This window comes from Pelophylax lessonae (assembly GCF_965119305.1).
Source record: "Pelophylax lessonae genome assembly, chromosome: 1".
Classification (NCBI taxonomy): domain Eukaryota; kingdom Metazoa; phylum Chordata; class Amphibia; order Anura; family Ranidae; genus Pelophylax; species Pelophylax lessonae.
In genome coordinates this window covers 552,883,971-552,905,410 of record NC_138768.1, presented here as the reverse complement: position 1 = coordinate 552,905,410, position 21,440 = coordinate 552,883,971, and the positions used below count along the sequence as shown (strand labels likewise).

Here is a 21,440-nt window from a genome sequence, read left to right as displayed (position 1 = left end):
GAATCGCAAGCTCGCGGCGGGCCCCATTGACTTTAATGGGAGGCGAAATTTAAAAACCTTTAGGTCATATTTGCAGCCACAAAAGACTTACTAGCTGTGCACAAATAGTCCCACCACATGGACAATGTCATAACAGAAGTATTGCAATTGGAAAAGTTGCCCTAAAAATTATTTATTTATTTTTTTACAGCAAAAAAATTTTTTTTTTCCTAAATCAGCCTGAACTGACAGCAGCTGGTAAATACATGTCAAATACATATAGGGTCCATTCACACATCTGTAAAATGGGTCCGCATCCATTCCACAATTTGGCGGAACGTTTACAGACCCATTGATTTTCAATTCAAGTCTGAAAAATTATGCATTCACAGGATAAAGAAGTAAGTGTCGGCCATTCCAGGCCCCAAATATTAGCCCATATGCTTTTACCTGACAGCTAAGAACGTTGTATTCTGTGGCTGAAGGTACATTAGGCATTCACAGGATAAATAAGTAAGTGTCGGCCATTCCAGGCCCTAAAAATTAGACCATATGGGTTTACCTGACAGCTAAGAACGTTGTATTCTGTGGCTGAAGGTACATTAGGAATTCACAGGATAAATAAGTAAGTGTCGGCCATGAAAGGCCCCAAAAATTAGACCACATGGGTTTACCTGACAGCTAAGAACGTTGTATTCTGTGGCTGAAGGTACATTAGGCATTCACAGGATACAGAAGTAAGTGTCGGCCATAAAAGGCCCCAAAACTTAGCCCACATGGGTTTACCTGACAGCTAAGAACGTTGTATTCTGTGGCTGAAGGTACATTAGGCATTCACAGGATCAATAAGTAAGTGTCGGCCATGAAAGGCCCCAAAAATTAGCCCACACGGGCTTACCTGACAGCTAAGAACGTGGTATTCTGTGGCTGAAGGTACATTAGGCATTCACAGGATACAGAAGTAAGTGTCGGCCATAAAAGGCCCCAAAAATTAACCCACATGGGTTTACCTGACAGCTAAGAACGTTGTATTCTCTGGCTGAAGGTACATTAGGCATTCACAGGATACAGAAGTAAGTGTCGGCCATAAAAGGCCCCAAAAATTAGGCATTCAATGGACATGAAATGCCTTTTCTGCCGCTGTATTTACCGAAGACAGGGACCATGAATGGTCTGGCGGATATTTGTGGCCTGTCATGAGGAATTGTTATCAAACATGGTCTACTGGTCACATGTGTTGAATTCCTCAGAGATCCATGCCTCATTCATTTTTATAAATGTGAGGTAGTCAACACATGAGCTAGGTGAGTGCGCGTATCGGTGACGATCCCCCCTGCTGCGCTGAATGTCCTTTTGGTCAGGACACTGGACAGGGGGCAAGCCAACAGTTCCATTGCAAATTGTGCAAGCTCTGGTCTGCCCCCCCAGTAGTCCAGGGGTTCATCACTCCTCAGAGCGTCCACATTGGCCGTTAACCCGATGTAGTCGGACACCTGTCGGTCTAGGCATTCCCTGATGCTGGATCCGGAGTACAACACATCTTCAAACCGCCCTCTTCTTGCAGGCGCTGTTGGATTGCTACCCGCAACTGTTTCTCTGTGAGTGAAAATTCCTCTGCCAGCGCACGCAAAAGCAGAATGCAGCATTTCTCACAGCAAGGCCTGGAAGTGCTGCATTCTGACTGCCCTCTGTGATGGTGGTAACATTTCTGCCATATTTTGTTTGAACCGGGGGTCTAAGTAAGTGGCCACCCAGTACTGGTCCTTGCCCTTTATATTTTTTTTTATACGAGGGTCCCCCTTAAAATGCTGAAGCATGAACACCCCCATTTGCACTAAACTGGACGCGGTGTAGTGGCCTGGCTCCAGCTTTTCATCCAGGATAATCTCATCCTTGTTGTCCTCCCCCCATCCACAGACAACACCAGGGATCCCAGACAGGTTTAAAGCATGCTCTTTTTGCTCCTCCTCATCTGCCCCGGCACCATCCTCCTCTGACTCCTCTTCAGACTCCTGTTGTTGACTTGTCTCAGATGGAGTAGGACCCCCTGGGAATTCATCCAACATTGTGACTTCCTCATCTTCCTGCTCCTGCTCCTCGATGGCTTGATCAATGACACGACGCAATGCATGCTCCAAAAAGAAGGCATAAGGTACGATGTCACTGATGGCGCCCTGGCCGTGACTGACCAGTTTGGTGATCTCATCAAATGGCCGCAAAAGTCTGCATGCGTCACGCATGAGCAGCCACTGGCGAGGTGAAAAAAACCCAAGCTCCCCAGAACCTGTCCTGCCGCAGAGTTCGTACAGGTAGTCGTTAACCACACGTTTCTGCTGGAGCAGCCTATCAAGCATATGCAACGTTGATTTCCATTGCGTCGGGCAGTCACAAATAAGATGCCTGACGGGCAGGTTGTGTCGCCGCTGAATGTCAGCAAGGCAAGCCATGGCTGTGTAAGATCTTCTGAAATGGCCCGAGATTTTCCTGGCCTGCCGCAAGACGTCCTGGACCCCAGGGTATCTGGCAACAAATCGCTGCATGACCAAGTTCAGGACGTGTGCCATGCATGGCACATGTGTAATTTTGCCCTGTTTCAGCGTGCTCAGCAGATTGGCACCGTTGTGCGTTATCAGCCACTGATCTGCCTGTGAATGCAAAGCTGAAAGGAATGCAGGACCAGTGTGGCTCTTGGCTTCCAGGCACAACAGATGGAAGAGATGGTAGCAGCGGAAAAGGAGGAGTCAGCCGAGGAGGAGAGGGAGGATGGAGTAGGAGGAGGAGAAGAAGAGGCAGGCCTGCATGCACTCCATGGCGGTAAAACCAAATCTACATGGGTGCCACGGTTTACATGCTTGACGGCCGTCAGAAGGTTCACCCAGTGGGCAGTAAAAGTTATATACCTTCCCTGCCCGTGTTTGCTAGACCATGTGTCTGTGGTCAGATGTCTCTTGGCACCGACACTGTGTGCCAGAGATACATTCACTTGCCGCTTAACATGACCATACAGCTCTGGAATGCCCTTCTGCGAGAAATATTTCCTGCCTGGACCTTCCATTGTGGTGTTCCAATGGCCACAAATTTCCGAAAAGGCCTCCGTGTCCACCAGTTGATATGGCAGTAGTTAGCGGGCTATCAGTTCCGACAAGCCAGCAGTCAACCGTTGGGCAAGAGGGTTATCCGGCGTCATCATTTTTTTACGCTCCAACATTTGGACCATGGAAGCCTGCCTTTCTACAGAACAATGTGAGGATGGCATGATGGAAGGTGGAGTGGAGGACAATTGTGAGGAGAGAGGAGAAGGAGAAGAGGCTGGACGGTGAGAGCCTGGAGCGTGGCTTTGTGTGTTCTGACGGCGTTGTTCCTACTGGACTCGGTGATGGGAGTTCAGGTGCCTTCTTAAGGTGGTCGTCCCTAGGTGAGTGTTGGGCTTACCGCGTTGACTGCAAAGGCTGCAGATGGCAACACTGTTGTCAGCAGTGGACACATTAAAAAAAGCCCACACTGCGGAGCCATGTGCCGGCCTCCTGGAAGCACTAGATGTGACTGTACATGGTCGATGGCTCGCTCCTGATACATTTGCAGTCTACTTTGTCCCTCCTGTGCAATGTAAGTTCCGCCTGCTTCTCCTCCCTATCTGCTGGTCCGTCTCTTCCTCTGAACTCCCCTCCTCCAGGGCCACTGTGATAAACCAGTGGCTCCTCCAGGGCCACTGGTTTATCACACCACTTCTGCAAACAATTAGCCAGTAACTGTTGTCACTGTGTGTAGCACAGTTAACGCAGCAAAAAAGGCCAAGTTTTTGCAGGACACAAATACGCTGTTATAAAGGTATACTGTTAAATAACACCCACTTCAATCTGTGGTATTGGGGGGCCACTGGTCTATCATACCAGTTGTACAAAAAATTGGCCAGTAAGTTTGGCACTGTGTGTAGCAGAGTTAACGCAGCAAAAGAGGCAATATTTTTGCAGGACACAAATACACTTCTAAAAGTATACTCAGATAACACCTCACTTCAATATGTGGTATTGGGGAGCCACTGGTTTATCACAGCAGTTGTACAAAAAGTTGGCCAGTAAGTTTGGCAACGCATGTAGCAGAGTTAATGCAGCAAAAGAGGCAATATTGTTGCAGAACACAAATACACTTAGACAAGTGTACTCAGATAACACCCCACTTCAATATGTGGTATTGGGGGGCCACTGGTCTATCACACCAGTTGTACAAAAAATTGGCCAGTGAGTTTGGCACTGTGTGTAGCAGAGTTAACGCACGCATCAAAAGAGGCAATAATGTTGCAGGACACAAATACACTTAGACACGTATACTCAGATAACACCCCACTTCAATATGTGCTATTGGGGGGCCACTAGTTTATCCCACCAGTTGTACAAAAAATTAGCCAGTGAGTTTGGCACTGTGTGTAGCAGAGTTAACGCAGCAAAAGAGGCAATATTTTTGCTGGACACAAATACACTTATAAAAGTATACTCAGATAACACCCCACTTCAATATGTGGTATTGGGGGGCCACTGGTCTATCACACCAGTTGTAAAAAAATTGGCCAGTGAGTTTGACACTGTGTGTAGCAGAGTTAACGCAGCAAAAGAGGCAATATTGTTGCAGGACACAAATACACTTATAAAAGTATACTCAGATAACACCCCACTTCAATATGTGGTATTGGGGGGCCACTGGTCTATAACACCAGTTATACAAAAAATTGGGCAGTAACTGTTGTCACTGTGTGTAGCACAGTTAACGCAGTAAAAGAGCCACATTTTTGCAGGACTAAAATACACTGTTATAAATGCATACTGTTAAATAACACCCCACTTCAATAAGTGGTATTGGGGGCCACTGGTCTATCACACCAGTTGTACAAAAAATTGGCCAGTAAGTTTGGCAACGTGTGTAGCAGAGTTAACACAGCAAAAGAGGCAATATTTTTGCAGGACACAAATACACTTAGACAAGTATACTCAGAAAACACCCCACTTCAATATGTGGTATTGGGGGGCCACTGGTATATCACACCAGTTATAATACTTTTTTAAAAGTGCTTTTGTCACTGTTTGTAGTATTGCTGCAGAAATGCTCACCACACCAGTCACAATGCTGCACAGTGTACAATACAAATCCACTATAATATGCTTTCTATATTAGAAAGTATATTATAAGTGTATTACACCCCTATATAGTGCACTGCACACCAAAGAATAGTACACCTATACCAAATACCAGTCCTTTGTGTCACTGAAGATCTGTCCCTGGTGCACACAGCAAACCTCTCCCTACGCTGACAAAAGAGACAATACACCTATACCAAATACCAGCCCTTAAAAGGACTTTTGTGGACCTTAACAGAGCGATCTGAGTCACTGACAGTCTGTCCCTGCTGCACACAGCCAACCTCTCCCTTCACTGACAAAAAGCAGAACTTGAAATGGCCGCCAGGTCAGGTCTATTTATAAGGTAGGGGGTATGTCCATGTGCTACAATGTTTCAATTGGCTGTCCCATTCCACCTGATGGCTGTGTCATGAGTCAAAGTTCTCCCCGATGTAAACTAATATGGCCGCCGCGAACAACGCCATACATTCGCAAAATCGGCGGGCTGCAAACAAGCAAATTTCGCCGCAAACCGACCACCGGGCGAACCGCAAGGCCATCCCTACTCAGTTGCACTTCTCTTAACCTCCCATACTGCTTGTGAAAATTGCCCCGCTGTCATTAACTGCATGGTCAACACTTTCCTTCACAGTACATGTACAGACACGACCCCCGACACACCGATCTCTGTGTCCTGGGTCACTGCTCTCTTCATCCACATGTGCACTGATTACTGTAATGCAGACACAGTCCTTTTGTACAATACAGTGCATTTCTTCCCCATCAACTCTCCAACATTTTACCTGGGAAAATATACTGTTTCTTGGGTAAATGTCTGTTCGGTTCCCATGACAACCACCATTGCAAACGTGACTTATCAGGACACTTTCACTGATCACTTTAGAGCAGACATTACTTTCTTCACTGACACTCCAGCACTTTACTTGGGAAAGCATAACATTACTTGGTGGGACTGCTCAGCCGTTGCTGTAAGCAACCCAGCTGTAACCCAGGGATGCATCCCAGACGATGCCCCCAAATGTAGCACTGCCCCCATAAGGACTGCCAGAATCACACTTTTTGGGTCCCCCTGAGCAGTGCCAGACAAGGTCATCCAGCACCCTGGGCAAAGATGACAAACTGCACCCCCCACCTTCCCTTAGGGTTAGGATCAGAGCGCCCACATCCCTGCAATAAACCATTGCACCCAGGGCTGCCGCCCCCTCCTGCCCACCCCTTGTCCCGGCCCTGCCCCTGAGTTACCAACAGCAACCTCGACATGAACACTTTCTCACTTTTCCTCCTTGGCTCGCTCCAATAACCAGTCCAGGGGTATTTGGTTGTTTTGTGTTTTATTATAAATTAGGGATAGGAGATGGGAATAGTGGGATACTCTGAATTAACTATGCACAATGTTGAAGAACTTCGATCTTCATGTACAGCCAGGCTGTTGATTCACCCTGTCACTAAAGGTGAACCTGAATTAAGTCTCTTTCCTAAGACGAGTTAATGAACTATTGATTATCTTCAGGACACTCTCCTCAGCATTCTCTCTCTCTCTCTCTCTTTACTGCTGACACCCGTCCTCCGACTATCCTATACGTGGGGTTGCCTCCCTCAGGTCAGGCCCCTTGACACGAGTCCCTGTACTCACGTTACTGTTTTCCAGGGTCTCCAGTGTCTCCCCCTCAGTCAGCTCTCCTGGACCTCTGGGTTCAGCTCCTCTCATCTGTTCCTCTGGCCCCCCGGACGACCTCCTGTGACCGCATGCCACTGCTACAGAGGGGGAGGCAGCCGCCCCCTTCCTCCGGGGCTCTGCTCTCCAGCCAAAGACCCCGCAGCACATGTGCTCCTGTCTTTTATACAGTATCCCAGAATACACTGAGGTGACCTGCCACTGCCAATCACCAGGACTGTATCAAAACCTATGTATTCATTTGTCAGGTTTCCTCCAACTGTCCAACACGCCTCCCTATAGGACCATTGTGGAACACTCTCTAGACACAATGAATCAAATACTGAGCACAATAAGCAGACCTCACCAACAGATCCTGCTCCCTGGTAAGCAAAGAGCAATATAGATTTGACTGCAGAGCCCCTCTGGTAGGCAGACGGAGCCAAAAACTATACTAGCAACTACCTAGGAGGGTTCTACACAAGGATATGCAATGGTCAACGTATTCTTTATGTCAGCAATCCATATGGATTTTCTTGGTTGTAGGTTCTCGTGTTGCTATTAATCAGTCCCAGGTTCAGTGACAAAGAGCTTGAATACCATGGCAAAAGCACACTCCGGAAATTAATACCTACAATTCAGCTGTGTCTCCTATGCAATTTATATATGTACACTATATTACCAAAAGTTATGGGGCGCCTGCCTTTACGCGCACATGAACTTTAATGGCATCCCAGTCTTAGTCCGTAGGGTTAAATATTGAGTTTGCCCACCCTTTACAGCTATAACACCTTCAACTCTTCTGGGAAGGTTGTCCACAAGGTTTAGGAGTGTGTCTACGGGAATGTACTCTAATTCATCCCAAAGATGTTCTATTGGGTTGAGGTTTAGGATTCTGTGCAGGTCAGTCAAGTTCCTCCACCCTAAACTCGTTCATCCATGTCTTTATGGACCTTGCTTTGTGCACTTGTCCAAATCATTTAGCGGAGGAGGGATTATGGTGTGGGGTTGTTTTTCAGGGGTTGGGCTTGGCCCCTTAGTTCCAATAAAGGGAACTCTTAAGGTGTCAGCATACCAAGACATTTTGGGCACAGTTTGGGGGTTGGCTGTTCCAGCATGACTGCGCACCAGTGCTCAAAGCAAGGTCCATAAAGATTTACCCAACCCCTAAAAAACAACCTGACAACCTAACTCCCTTCTCCTCCACTAAATGATTTTGACCAGTGCACAAAGCCTGTTCTGACCTCAACCCGATAGAACACCTTTGGGATGAATTTGAGCAGAGACTTTGAGCCAGGCCTTCTTGTCCAAAATAAGTGCCTAACCTCACAAATGCGCTTCTGGAAGAATGCTGCAGTTGCTGTTCCAAAATAACTGCGCACCAGTGCACAAAACAAGGTCCATTAAGACATGGATGAGTGAGTTTGGGTTGGAGGAACTTGACTGGACTGCACAGAGTCCTGAACTCAACCCGATAAAACAAGTTTGGGATAAATTAAAGCGCAGACTGCGAGCCAGGCCTTCTCTCTAACAGCCTTCCCAGAAGAATTGAAGCTGTTATAGCTGCAAAGGGTGGGCCAAGTCAATAATGAACCCAACGGACTAAGACTGGGATGCCAATAAAGTTCATGCGTGTAAAGGCAGGCGTCCCAATACTTTTGGTAATATAGTATATATAATTTAGTATATATATATATATATATATATACAGTATATTTATAGTACATACTAGGGATTGACCGATTATAGGCAAAGCCGATATATCGGGGGCCAATATGCACTTTCCCCGATATATCAGAATCGGCCAGTAAGGTTACCGACATTGCCGATATTTCGGGAAAGTGCTTGTACCGTAGTGATGCCTGCAGCTTGAGGCATCACCCCAGTACTGGCGTCCATAGCCGACGGTCGACTGTCTTGTAATGACAACCGATGCGGCTGAGAAGCCGCTCGGCTGTCATAACAAGGTGCGGGAGGGGACGTCCCCCCCCCCTCCCCACTGCCTTCCGCGGCTTGCCCGGGGCCCCTGTCCCACCGGGAGACCCAGACTAGTTTCCCCAGGCACTCAAATAAAGTACTCTAGTCTAGATTACACAGAGCGGAGGGAGCATGGGAGGAGCTGGAGTGCAGAAGGCTGGAGGGGCGGAATTAAGTTCAGCTGGTGAGGCGGAGCTGGGTGGAGCTGGATGGCAAATGGCAGACGGCTAGAGACTGAGGCGATCAGAGCTGAGTGCCAGGACACCGCCGAAGACCCGATCAGGCCGCATTCGGCTCTGATCGGGTCTCCATGTAAAAACCCATAAGTGATGTCATGACTTGGCGCCAGTTTCAAAAAAATGACAGCATTCAAAACAGCCAAACTTTGCTGTTTTGAATGCTTTTAAGTGCAGAGAAGGGGTTTGGGGTCTTTTAGACCCCCAGATCTCTCCACAACAGTACCTGTCAAGTGTAAAAATAAATATATGTACATAAATATAGGCCAATATCGGCCGATACCGATATTCAATGGCCAAAATATCGGTATCGGTAACGGAAATCCGATATCGGTCGATCACTAGTACACATATATATATATATATATATATATATATATATATATATATATATATATATATATATATCAGTGCCACCTTATCAGAGCCTATCAGTGCCCATCAGTGCAGCCTTATCAGCGCACATCAATGAAGGAGAAAAATTACCTGTTTGCAAAATTTTACACCAAACTATGAAAATTTTAAGCCTTTTTTTGTTTGTTTAGCAATTTAAAAAACCCAGTTGTGATTAAATAATTAATTGTGAAAGAAATGATAAAAATTTCATATGGGTAGAGTGTAGCATGAGCGCGCATTTGTCATTCAAAGAGTGACAGCGCTGAAAGCTAAAAATTGGCCTAGGCAGGAAGGGGGTAAAAGTGTCCAGTAAGTAAGTAGTTAATCTAAACAACCTCAAAGTTTGTACACCTACTCATTTGAAGATCCCAACACATTTACTTTCTTGAAACTTTTACACGTATTCACTATGATAGGGCTGCACGATATTGGGGAAAAAAGTATATTGCGATATTTCGTTTTTAACGATATATATCGCAATATTTCTCCCAGACAGTCTCCGGAGGAGGGATCAGTTAGCAGAGCTCAGCTTTCTGCCAGGGGATCCACCACACTGGTAGAACTTCTCCCTCCCGAGCCTTGTGTCGGAGCCAGAGTGTAGAGGAAGCGGGCTGTCGGTAGCAGCCTTTGTCCCGCGGTGCTCCTCCGCCATGCTCCGGATGTCTCTCCCCCCTCTCCTGCTGCAAACACTGTAGCCTCGCCTCTCCGCCGCCATGCAATCCACCCCGTACTCCAGCCCTCCCAGCTCTCCCTCTTAGTCAACAGCCGACCATTACTCCGCCCTGCTCCGCCCATTGTCTCTCCATTGAAAAATATTACAGCCTGATCCCGCCCCCGATGCAGCCAGGAGAGGCAATGGGCGGAGCAGGGCGGAGTAATGATCGGCTGGATACTAGAGGAAGAGCTGGGAGGGAAGTGTGGGACGGATGTAATCACTGTGAGTCCTCCTCCTCCCCCCGAGTCCCGACTTCTCCCCGCCCTGCCTAATGCCTGAATATCGTGGCTTCGGCAATAAGAATATCGCCCGTGCCTGCAGAACGATAGTCGATATCACATCGACTATCGTTCAGCCCTACACTATGACATGTGAATAGGCACTGCTGTGTCACAGATTTCACATAGCCTGCCTTCTGAACTTCAGAAGTGCTGAGAGGAGGAGTTTCAGGAGGCAGAGTCAGTATAGGAATCACTGCTTCCAGACAGCAAGGTACCATGGGTTATGTAGTCCTTGGAAATCGAAAGTAAACAGAAGAAGTGAAGCTGCAAAGCATGCAGAGAAATCCAGGAAGTTGTAGAAAGAGATGGCCAGCAGACAGATAGAATTCACAATAAGAGTAAGATTACAGTATATTAGATTTTCAAATATAACTATTGTTAATATTACAATGCCAATGTTATAAAATGAAAGTGCATGCTTTCTATATAAAGTCCACTTGCTGAGACTATAGATTTCCTTTAATTTCTATATAAAGTCAACTTTTATGTTTTGTCCCTTCCCAGATTAAACCAGAAAATACTGTATATCGCTGTTATTGTTTTTTTTTTTTTTGTTTATCCGAAAACATTTTTAGAGTTTATATTCAAAATTCAGGTTGAATTAGATCAGGTTGAACTTTTCCCTTTTAAAGTAGTGCACGTTCTTCAGATAGTGGCTACACAATTGTCAATATACAAATTTTTCATAGTTTTTATGATACCTCATTTGTCACTCTACTTGAGGCCTCATGCACACTGGACATTAAAAATGCCACTTTTAGGAGTGTTCGACCTTTTTTTTCTGCTTCTAAATGCCCCTCAATGCCCCTCTATTTATCCATGGTACTTAAAGGCTTTTAGAGGCAGGGGTGTGTAGAGGAAGAAAAAAAAAAACACTGCCAGTGTGTTTAGGAGCAGCAGCATTTTGACAGAACAACGCTCAACACACCGAAACACGTGTAAATGTGCTTTTAGAGCTTGAGCTTTAAAGTGGTTGTAAATCTCAGTCATGGAATCTGAACAAAGCACATACTGTTGATCTCTATCCAAAGCTCTAAGTGTCATTTCTCTGGTGCTTCATTCCTCTGTTATCAGCATGTGTCACTTCTGAGAAGTTTTCACGACACATGAGATAAATTTGTGTCGGGAGAGAGAGAGCTCAAAACAGAGCTTGTCTATTCACAGCACAGTTCTTCTGCTGTGTGAAGGGGGTGTGTTCCTTTCCTCCAATCAGCTCTCACACACTGTAACTGCAGCCTCTCTACCCCCTCCTCTGTGCTCCTGACAGATGAAGAAGGATTTTTAACAAGATCTGCCCATTTACCCATTGCCGACCGCCCCACGCAGATTTACTGCGGCGGGGCGGCTGGGCTGCACATAATCACGTAGATCTACGTGATTATGTGCATGTGGTCTTGGCGGCGCTCCCGCTGTGATTAGACACAGTGGGAGCCAGATCACGGGAGGAGCGGGCACGTTTGCCGCCGGCCTTCCGCGATCTTAAGGGAAACTGACAGGAGACCTGTCTGCCTATGTAAACAAGGCAGGTGGCTCTGCTGTCAGACAGGTGCAATGAGATTGTGTGTCTCAGCTTAGCTGAAACACTGATCTCTCTGTGCCTTTCACAGAGCCCTCCGCCCCACAGTTAGTAAGCACAATTTAGGAGTACACTTAACCCCTTGATCACCCCCAGAATTAACTCCTTTCCTGCCAGTGTCATTTATACAGTAACAGTGCATATTATTCAGCACTGATCACTGTATTGGTGTCACTAGTCCCCAAAAAGTGTCACAGGGTATCAGATTTGTCCGCCGCAATGTCACAGTCCCGCTAAAAATCGCTTATCACAGACATTACTAATAAAAAAATAAATAAAAAGTCCAAAAGTCTATCCTATAGTATGTAAACGCTATAACTTTTGTGCAAAGCAATTAATATACACTTTTTTGGGGATTTTTTTTATCAAAAATATGTAGCAGAATACAAATTGGCCTAAACTGATCTAAACATTTGATTTTTAAAATTTGTTTATTGGAAATGTTTTATAGCAGAAAGTAAAAAATATTGTTTTTTTTTTTTTTTCAAAATTGTTGCTCTTTTTTTTGTTTAAAGCGCAACATCTAAAAACCGCAGGGGTGGTCAAATACCACCAAAAGAAAGCTCTATTTGTGCGAAAAAAAGGACATCAATTGCATTTGGGTACAGCGTTGCACGACCACGCAATTTCCAGTTAAAGCAACGCAGTGCCGAATCACAAAAAATGGCCTGGTCATTAAGGGGGTAAAACCTTCCGGGCTGAAGTGGTTAAAGGGGTGTGGGGAAGAGAAAACTGCAGATAAAAAAGTAAAACTATGTAGGGGGATTTGTTTCATCTTTGTGTATCATCTGGGGCTGTTCACTTCGCTATGTATATGTGAGGGTTTACAACCACTTTAATTAATTGCAATGGACAGAATAAATGATTCTTCTGGCTAATCAAATGAATTAACACTCAAGTGCTTGACGCACCTAAACGCACTTCCAAAAATATGGCTATAAGCATTATTTTGATGCTGCTTTTCTCCCTACCAGGAGAAAGGCATTCAAGGAAGCTGCGCAAATGCCCATAGTGCATGAGGCATTAGACCACTAAATGGTTAACTTTCCAGTCGAACTCTGTAGGAAGACCTATAATGTTTTATAATCTGGAGTTCCCCCAGATTATTGTAGGACCCTGTATAGTTTGTCAACTGTAGGCCATGCATAAGAGGTGGCAGAAAAATTAAAAACTGGTTCACCAGCTAATAGGGAGAAATTATTTAACCACTTCCATACTGGGCCTATTCTGGCACTCCTCTCTTACATGTAGAAATCATAATTTTTTTGCTACAAAAATTACTTAGAACCCCCAGAGCCCCTAGGGAATATAATGGTGGTCAGTGCAAGTTTGTATGTCACACGGTATTTACGCAGCATTTTTTCAAACTGTTATTTTTTTAAAAAAAACTGTTTCATGAATTAAAAAAAAAAAAAACACTAAAGTTAGCCCAAATTTTTTGTATAATGTGAAAGATTACGTTACACTGAGTAAATAGATGCCTAACAATAACTCGTGGAATGGCGCCAAACTTTACTTGTGTAAACATCCCTTGTAAAAGTAATAGGGCATGACAGGTCCTCTTTATGGAGGGATGTGGGGTCTATACGTCCCACATCTCTCCTCTAGGCTGGAAAGCCTGAGATAAAAAAAAAACAATCTCTGACTCTCCAGCCAAATACACGGCATTGTTTACAACTGCCAGGGCCAAACCTGACTTCATAACATCGCGCCTGACCTCTGAGAGTCATAGAGATGACCAGGGACCATCTGGTCCTTCGGTCAGCTCTATGGTAAACTGCCACCGCTGATAGATTCATTCACCGGCTTGCCGATTGCACCGGCAAACCGGTAGAAGCTCCAGTCCAGCCTCCTCTAAAAATAATTAAGCTGCTGAAGCTCCACTATGATTGTTTTTTACATGACAGGGAATCGCCGGCAGAAAAAGAAGATATCTGGATTATGCCTGCAGCTGCCGGGGTTGGACCTGACGTCATAATGTTGCGCCCGGCCTCCGAGAGTGATAGAGATTACTGGGGACCATCTGATCCTCAGTCAGCTCTATGGTAAACTGTCTCTGCCGGTGGATTTATTCTCTAGCTCGCAGATTGCACGGGCAATCCGGTAGAAGCACCGGAAAGTGATGGGAGGGGGGATGTCCCCTCCAGCCTCCTGTAAAAACAATTAATCGGCTGAAGCTCCACTATGATTGTTTTTTACATAACAGGGAATCACCAGCAGAAAAAGAAGATATCTGGATGATTTGACTTCATAATATCGCGCCTGACCTCTGAGAGTCATAGAGATGACCAGGGACCATCCAGGCCTTCGTCAGCTCTATGGTAAACTGCCACCACTGGTAAATTCATTCTCCGGCTTGCCGATTGCACCGGCAAACTGGTAGAAGCACCGGTCCAGCCTCCTCTAAAAATAATTAAGCGGCTGAAGCTCCACTATGATTGTTTTTTACATGACAGGGAATTGCGGGCAGAAAAAGAAGATATCTGGATGATGCCTGCAGCTGCCGGGGCTGGACCTGACGTCATAACGTTGCGCCTAGCCTCCGAGAGTCATAGAGATGACCGGGGACCATCTGGTCCTCGGTCAGCTCTATGGTAAACTGCCTCTGCTGGTGGATTTATTCTCTGACTCACAGATTGCATGGGCAATCCGGTAGAAGCACAAGAGAGTGATGGGAGGGGGGACGTCCCCTCCCGTCCCCTGTGAAAACAATTAAGTGGCTGAACCTCTGCTTTGATTGTTTTTACATGACAGGGAATCGCGGGCAGAAAAAGAAGATATCTGGATGATGCCTGCAGCTGCTGGGGCTGGACGTCATAATGTTACGCCCAGCCTCCGAGAGTCATAGAGATGACCGGGGAGCATCTGGTCCTTGGTCAGCTCTATGGTAAACTGCCTCTTCCGGTGGATTAATTCTCCGGTTCGCTGTTTGCGTGGTGGTAGAAGCACCAGAGGGTGACGGGAGGGGGGGGGGGGGTCCCTCTCCGCCTCCTGTAAAAACAATCAAGCGGCTGAACCTCTGCTATAATTGTTTTTTACATGACAGGGAATTACTGGCAGAAAAGGAAGATATCCGGATGATGCCGGCTGGACCTGACGTCATAATGTTGCACCCAGCCTCCGAGAGTCATATTTACATGACAGGGAATTGCCGGCAGCTGCAGGCATCATACAGATTTAACTACTTAAACCCCAGGACGTCATATGACGTCCACCTAAGGAGAAGTGGTTAAAAAGAAAAAACAGTTTACCAGGAAGCACAGCTAGGTATTTTCAGTAGAGCAAAATACAATTTAATTTATAGTAACCAATAATAAATCTTTCTGCGATATTCTGGCACACTATGCCAGTGAAATGTCAGATCAGGTTGGTAGCTATGAAGCAGTGGATTTTGTATATTTTCACTGCAGTTTGTGCTGCTTAATTAGTCAAATAACCACTTCAGTTGATCAAAGTATAAACAAAGTTATTGATTTGTAAAAAGCATCTTATTGTAGACTTTAGCTAAAGCTGAAATTTAGTATACTTTTTCTCTCTGGGATACAGCAGCAAACTCATTAGGCATATGAAATGCTTTGTATCCTGTTACCTGTGGATGGCTGCTTCTAGTAAAAATCATCCCTGCCGTGTCTCCTTCCCAGCCACTGGATATTTCCCTGAGCAGCAATCTTCCCGTACTGTGAAGGTTATCAGCAGTAGCTTCTACGGATAAGAGTTGCAGCGCTCGCCCACCCCTTCTGCCCTCTCTCTCATTCACAGAACTTGTATTACTACACTTTCATAAGGAATCACATTCTGTGAATGGGTGAGGGAAATCTCATCGTTCAACTACTCCTCCATTCACAGAACTCGGTGATTTGTGGGGGTGTAGTAATACAAGCAATATGAATGGTAGAGAGGGCAGCAGGGGGCGGGTGAGCAGCTCAACTCTTCACACTAGCAGTCACTGCTATTAACCTTCACAGTGCCGGAAGATAGCCCCTCATGGTGGTATCCGGTGGCTGTGCAGGAGACTAGGGGGTTGATTTACTAAAACTGGAGAGTGCAAAATCTGGTGAAGCTCTGCATAGAAATCAATCAGCTTCCAGTTTTTATTATCAAAACTTAATTGAACAAGCTGAAGTGAGAAGCTGATTGGCTACCATGCAGAGCTGCACCAGATTTTGCACTCTCCAGTTTTAGTAAATCAACCCCTGCATGCATTCAAACATATACACCAGTGGTTTTCAACTTTTACCTTGGGCAGAGGCAGACTAGAATACTACAATCACTGAGCACTAAGTTATATCACCTTTGATTTTTTTTCAGCTATCTTGCAAACCTGGCCTGTTAGTGGGTCCTGTGGACAGGAGTTGAGAACCACTGCTTAAGGGTCCATTCACATGGGCTTTCCACCCAATGTACTCAGTTTTTCTCAGCGGGGATCGATCCGCTGATCCCCACTGAGCAGGCGGATGACAGGTCTGTCTCCGCTTACTTTGCAGAGATGGAGCTGTCAGATCCCTGCTCTCCTCTATAGGAGATCGGATGAAAACGGACCGCCTGTCTGTTTTCATCAGATCCGATCCGATCTTCCAGAAGGATGGAAAATAGGGTTTCCACCCGTCTGGATTTTATGGACAGGATCGCATCAGATAGCAGCGGGTGTTAGTGGACATGTCACCGCTGACATCCACTGCCCCATAGGGGTACATGGAGCATCCGATCAGGTCCACCTGAAAAACTGACAGGCGGATCTGATCGGAAAGCCCGTGTGAAAAGAGCCATACACTAAATGTCAGCTTTCAGCAAACCCATGTCAAATTCTTTAATATGTATATTTTAAATTGGGCTATAGGTCAATATCTTTGAGTTATTTTTAAGTGTGGGATCAGTAAAACAGTGTGATTGAAATTAGAGCAGTACTCCAGCTAAACAGCTAAATGTAAAATTAAATATATATTTGTGAAATGTACCAGCTAACATTTTTTTAGTTCTGAGCAGGCCGTATTTTGGCAAGCACACATGGGGTTGATTTCCTAAAGCTGGTGAGTGCAAAATCTGGTGCAGCTCTGCATAGAAACGAATCAGCTTCCAGGTTTTAGCCTAGGGTTCACACTGAGGCAGGTTTGAAATCGCATGAGTTCAGCTGAGCTCTCACGATTTCAAACCGGCATTTTCAGTCCGCCTTCAGGGGCGAGTTCACAGACATCTGGGTGGGTTCCCGCACAAATATCTATTAAAATCGCCCCCCGAAGTCGCAAAAAGTAGTGCAGAATCTACTTTTGGGAATCAGTGCGGCATCGCAAATTCGGCGTCGCACCGATTCAGATGGTGCTATTGCCGGCATTCGGCTCCGATTTGACATGTCAAATCAGACCAATGCGAACGTGGGCTTATTGTCAAAGCTTAATTCAACAAGCTGAAGTTAGAAGCTGATTGGCTACCATGCGCCACTGCACCAGATTCTGAGTGCAGCAGTTTTAGTAAATCCCCCCCACACCTGCCACTATATAGCATAACAGTGACACCTGTATTCACAACTGCTGCTTTGATACCCCCCCTTTCAGGTTGATTAATGCTACAAAGTAAATATGGGAACATGGTGTAACAGAGAATGCAAGCAGCTGCAGCACATTACCAGAATTTTAAAATACATATATTTTTATATGAACATGCAAATAGATTTTTTTATATGAACACACAACTGGATTAAAGCATATATTCTGTACTTGCCTGAAATTCTGCTTTAAAGTGACACTAAACTCTGGTTTTAAAAAAATATCTATTTAACCACTTCTGGACCTGCACAGTGGTGTAGTGGTTAGCACTTTCACATAGCAGCAATAGGGTTGCTGGTTCGAATCCCAACCACGACACTACCTGCCTGGAGTTTGCATGTTCTCCCTGTGCCTGCGTGGGTTTCCTTCGGGTACTCCGGTTTCCTCCCACACTCCAAAGACATGCTGGTAGGTTAATTGGATCCTGTATAAAATTGGCCCTACTGTGTATGTATGTGAGCTAGGGACCTTAGATTGTAAGCTCTTTGAGGGCAGGGACTGATGTGAATGTACAATGTATATGTAAAGCGCTGCGTAAATTGACAGCGCTATATAAGTACCTTAAATAAATATATATACATATATATGTATCCCCTAGTTTTTTAGACGCTATAACTTTTGCGCAAACCAATCAATGTACACTTATTAGGATTTTTTTGTCAAAAAATATGTACCAGTATACATACTGGCATAAATTGATGAAAAAAATAGATTTTTAAAAATTTTTTATTGGGAATGTTTTATAGCAGAAAGTAAAATATATTGTTTTTTTTTTTTTTTTCATAATTGTGGTTCTTTTTTTGTTTATAGTGCAAAAAATAAGAACCGCAAAGGTGATCAATTGCCACCAAAAGAACGCTCTATTTGTACAAAAACAAAGACATCAATTTTAGTTGGATACAACATTGCACGACCGTGCAATTGTCAGTGCTTTATTAGAAAAAAAAGGCCTGCTCATTAAGGGGGGTAAAACCTTCTGGAGCTGAAGTGGTTAAGTATGCACTCTTAACTCCTCAAAACTCTTTTTCTTTTCTGCTATGATCTGACTTCCGGTTGGATGGTGGCTACATTCCTTCTCCATGGTATGGAGGAATGTAAAGCCTCGTACACACGCATCGATTATTGGCCGGGAATTTTCGGCCAATGTCCGATCTGCCGATTTTCGGCTTGTTAGTATGATGCTTCCGACAACCAACTCCGACTTTTCGGCCGAAAAAAATCTGGTGTGCAAGCTATAAAATTTTTGTTGGCCGTCACCACAACGGCCGATTTTCCGTCAGTCAGTACAGATTTCGCCAGACAAAAATCTGAAGATCAAGACTGGGCATGCTCAGAGAAGAAAAAACTCACTGAAAGTAAACCAGCACATGACATCACTTCTGAAGTAGATTTTTGTTGGGTGACAAAAATCATGCGCAGTCTAGGCACATTCCAACCAACAAAACACCACTCTGGACAAAAGTCGTACGATCGGTCGGCCGATAATCGTTGCGTGTGTACGAGGCTTTAGAATGTAGCTACCCTGTCTTTCTCGCTCCGGAGATGGACTAGGGACTTTGGATTATGGGATTTGTCCAAAGAACAGTTCACATGACCTCATCTAACGTGTACTGCTCAGGGCCATTAAGTAGTAGATGTGTATGAATTACTTTTGGAGAAGAAGGATATTGTTTAGTGTCACTGAAAAAAAAAAAAAAATCTGCTTTGAAATCAAGGCTTTTATTAGTCGCCTGTACCACCAATGTTCCACTGTATTTAAGAGATGCTGCTGATTTAAAAGTTTTCTGCATCCAACTTCTAGTGTTGGATGCCTGCTCCCTCTCTGTACTTTGTGGTTCCATCCTCTGACCCCTACGTCACTACAGAACATATTGGTAATTTAAGGGGCGGGGATTGAACCACAGCATGCAGCAGGGGACCAGGTATCTAATACACCAGGGTATTTTGACCAATGCAGATGATTTTTTTCAGGCAGCAGTATCTATTGAATACATCAATGATCAATCAGGTGATACATTTAAAGCCTTTTATTCAATGCTGATTTTTTTTTTATTGCTGTTATGTGCCAACAGAGTCACTTTAACTTCCTTATAGTTTGTGGATCTTGAGAATACCAATTCATGGTTAATCAAGGTAGCAGTCAGTTATATTCTTTATAAAATACTCTAATGAAAAACAATGCTGCATTTTCTTTGACAACGATAGTTACAGCAACAACAGAGAAGCTAATCCTTATGTGATCCTGATCTGGAATTTCCTGATCTAGAATTAAATTAAAAGTTCTGGTGAATCAATACAATCCATCACAGATGGAGCCTATGATCTCAAATAATCCATTTTTTGCAGAATACTTCTCTGTTACACTATGGGGAGCTACAGTACCACTAAGATATTTGTAAGATGTTACACTGAACCACTCACCTGTACTGTGTGTGCTTGTAGGCTGCACAGGAAATCCTTCTGTATCCTAAAAGGACAGATCCCAGCACTACAGCTACGTCCCATAAAGTCCCTTGCTGCATTGACTGTCTCCGTTACCTGAGTCGATCCTTTTTGTGTACCAAGAGGAGGGGGCAAGAAGTTCCCCAGTCCATGAATATTTAGAGCTCAGTTTCATGGGATTGGCTTTGGATGGCAACACTTTTTTTTTTTTTTGGATTGTGCAAGATAGAAAGGAGCTGTCCTGGGAACTGAGGTAAAGGAAGCATGTTAAACAGTCCAGGTTTTGCTGAGATAAAATCAGTAAGAATGGATAGTTCTTCCCTGAAAAAATATAATTGATTAATAATGAATAATCTTATATGAATGAGCCACAGATGGGCAGAAGACATCCCTTACATAGTTACATAGTCTGGTTGAAAAAATACATAAATCCATCTAGTTCAACCAATAAAATGGGGGAAAAAAACATTTACAATCCCATATACACAATCCCATACCCACAGTTAATCCAGGCGAAGGAAAAAAACTGCAAAGCATGATCTAATTAGCTCCAGCAGGGGAAAAATTCCTTCCTATACCTTTAAGACTCGATTCACACTAGCGCGACTTGTCAGCCTGACAAGTCGCGCTCCCTCGCGGTCCATTGACTGCTACAGGACCCGTTCTAATAGGAGCGACACAAGTCGCTCCGACTTAGAAAAAGGGTCCTGTACTACTTTGGGGCGACCTCGGAGCGACTTGCATAGACTTCCATTATGTGAAGTCCATGCAAGTCGCTCCAAAGTCGTGGTGCATGGGAATACACAAGTAGACCCCTAAGTAGTACAGAGTCATGCCGCCCCAGTGTGAACCGACTCTAAGAGGCAATTGAATATTCCCTGGATTAACTTTACCTATAAATATTAGTTTACAGTTATATCAGTATGTACATTAAGGAAAGAATCCAGGCCTTTTTTAAAGCAATCTAATGAGCTGAACAGAACCATTTCTTGAGGGAGTCTATCCCACATTTTCACAGCTCATACTGTGAAGAAACTTTTCCTCCAGACATAAAGAGTACCCCCTTGTCCTTTGTGATGATCTTAAAGTGAATAACTCAACATCAAGCTTATTATATGGACCGCTAATGTATGTATATATGTTGGTAATATCCCCCCTTAATCTCCTCTTCTCAAGAAAAAATAAATTCAGTTCCTCTAATCTTTCGTCATAGCTGAGCTCCTCCATGCCTCTTATCAGTTTGGTTTCCCTTCTCTGCACTTTCTCCAGTTCCCTGATATCCTTTTTGAGAACTAGTGCCCAAAACTGAACTGCATATTCAAGATGAGGTCTTACTAATGATTTGTACAGGGACAAAATTATATCTCTCTCAGGAGTCCACACCTCTCTCAATACAAGAAAGGATTTTGCTTGCTTTGGAAACCGCAGCTTGGCTTTGCATGCTAATATTAAGCTTATGGTCTACAAGAACACCCAGATCCTTCTCCGCTATGGATTCTCCCAGTTGTACTC

General features: G+C 44.6%; 1 protein-coding gene across 4 annotated transcripts in view; it reads right to left on the bottom strand.

The window, feature by feature from the left end:
• TMPRSS9 (transmembrane serine protease 9) overlaps nt 1–19,999 on the bottom strand; it is a 210,483-nt gene extending 190,484 nt beyond the window's left edge. For all 4 annotated transcript variants that reach the window (XM_082255368.1, XM_082255367.1, XM_082255370.1 and 1 more), the window contains exon 1: nt 19,908–19,999. The gene's annotated coding sequence lies outside the window, so the exon portion shown is untranslated. The remainder of the gene's footprint in view (nt 1–19,907) is intronic.
• Between the last annotated feature and the right edge of the window lie 1,441 nt (nt 20,000–21,440).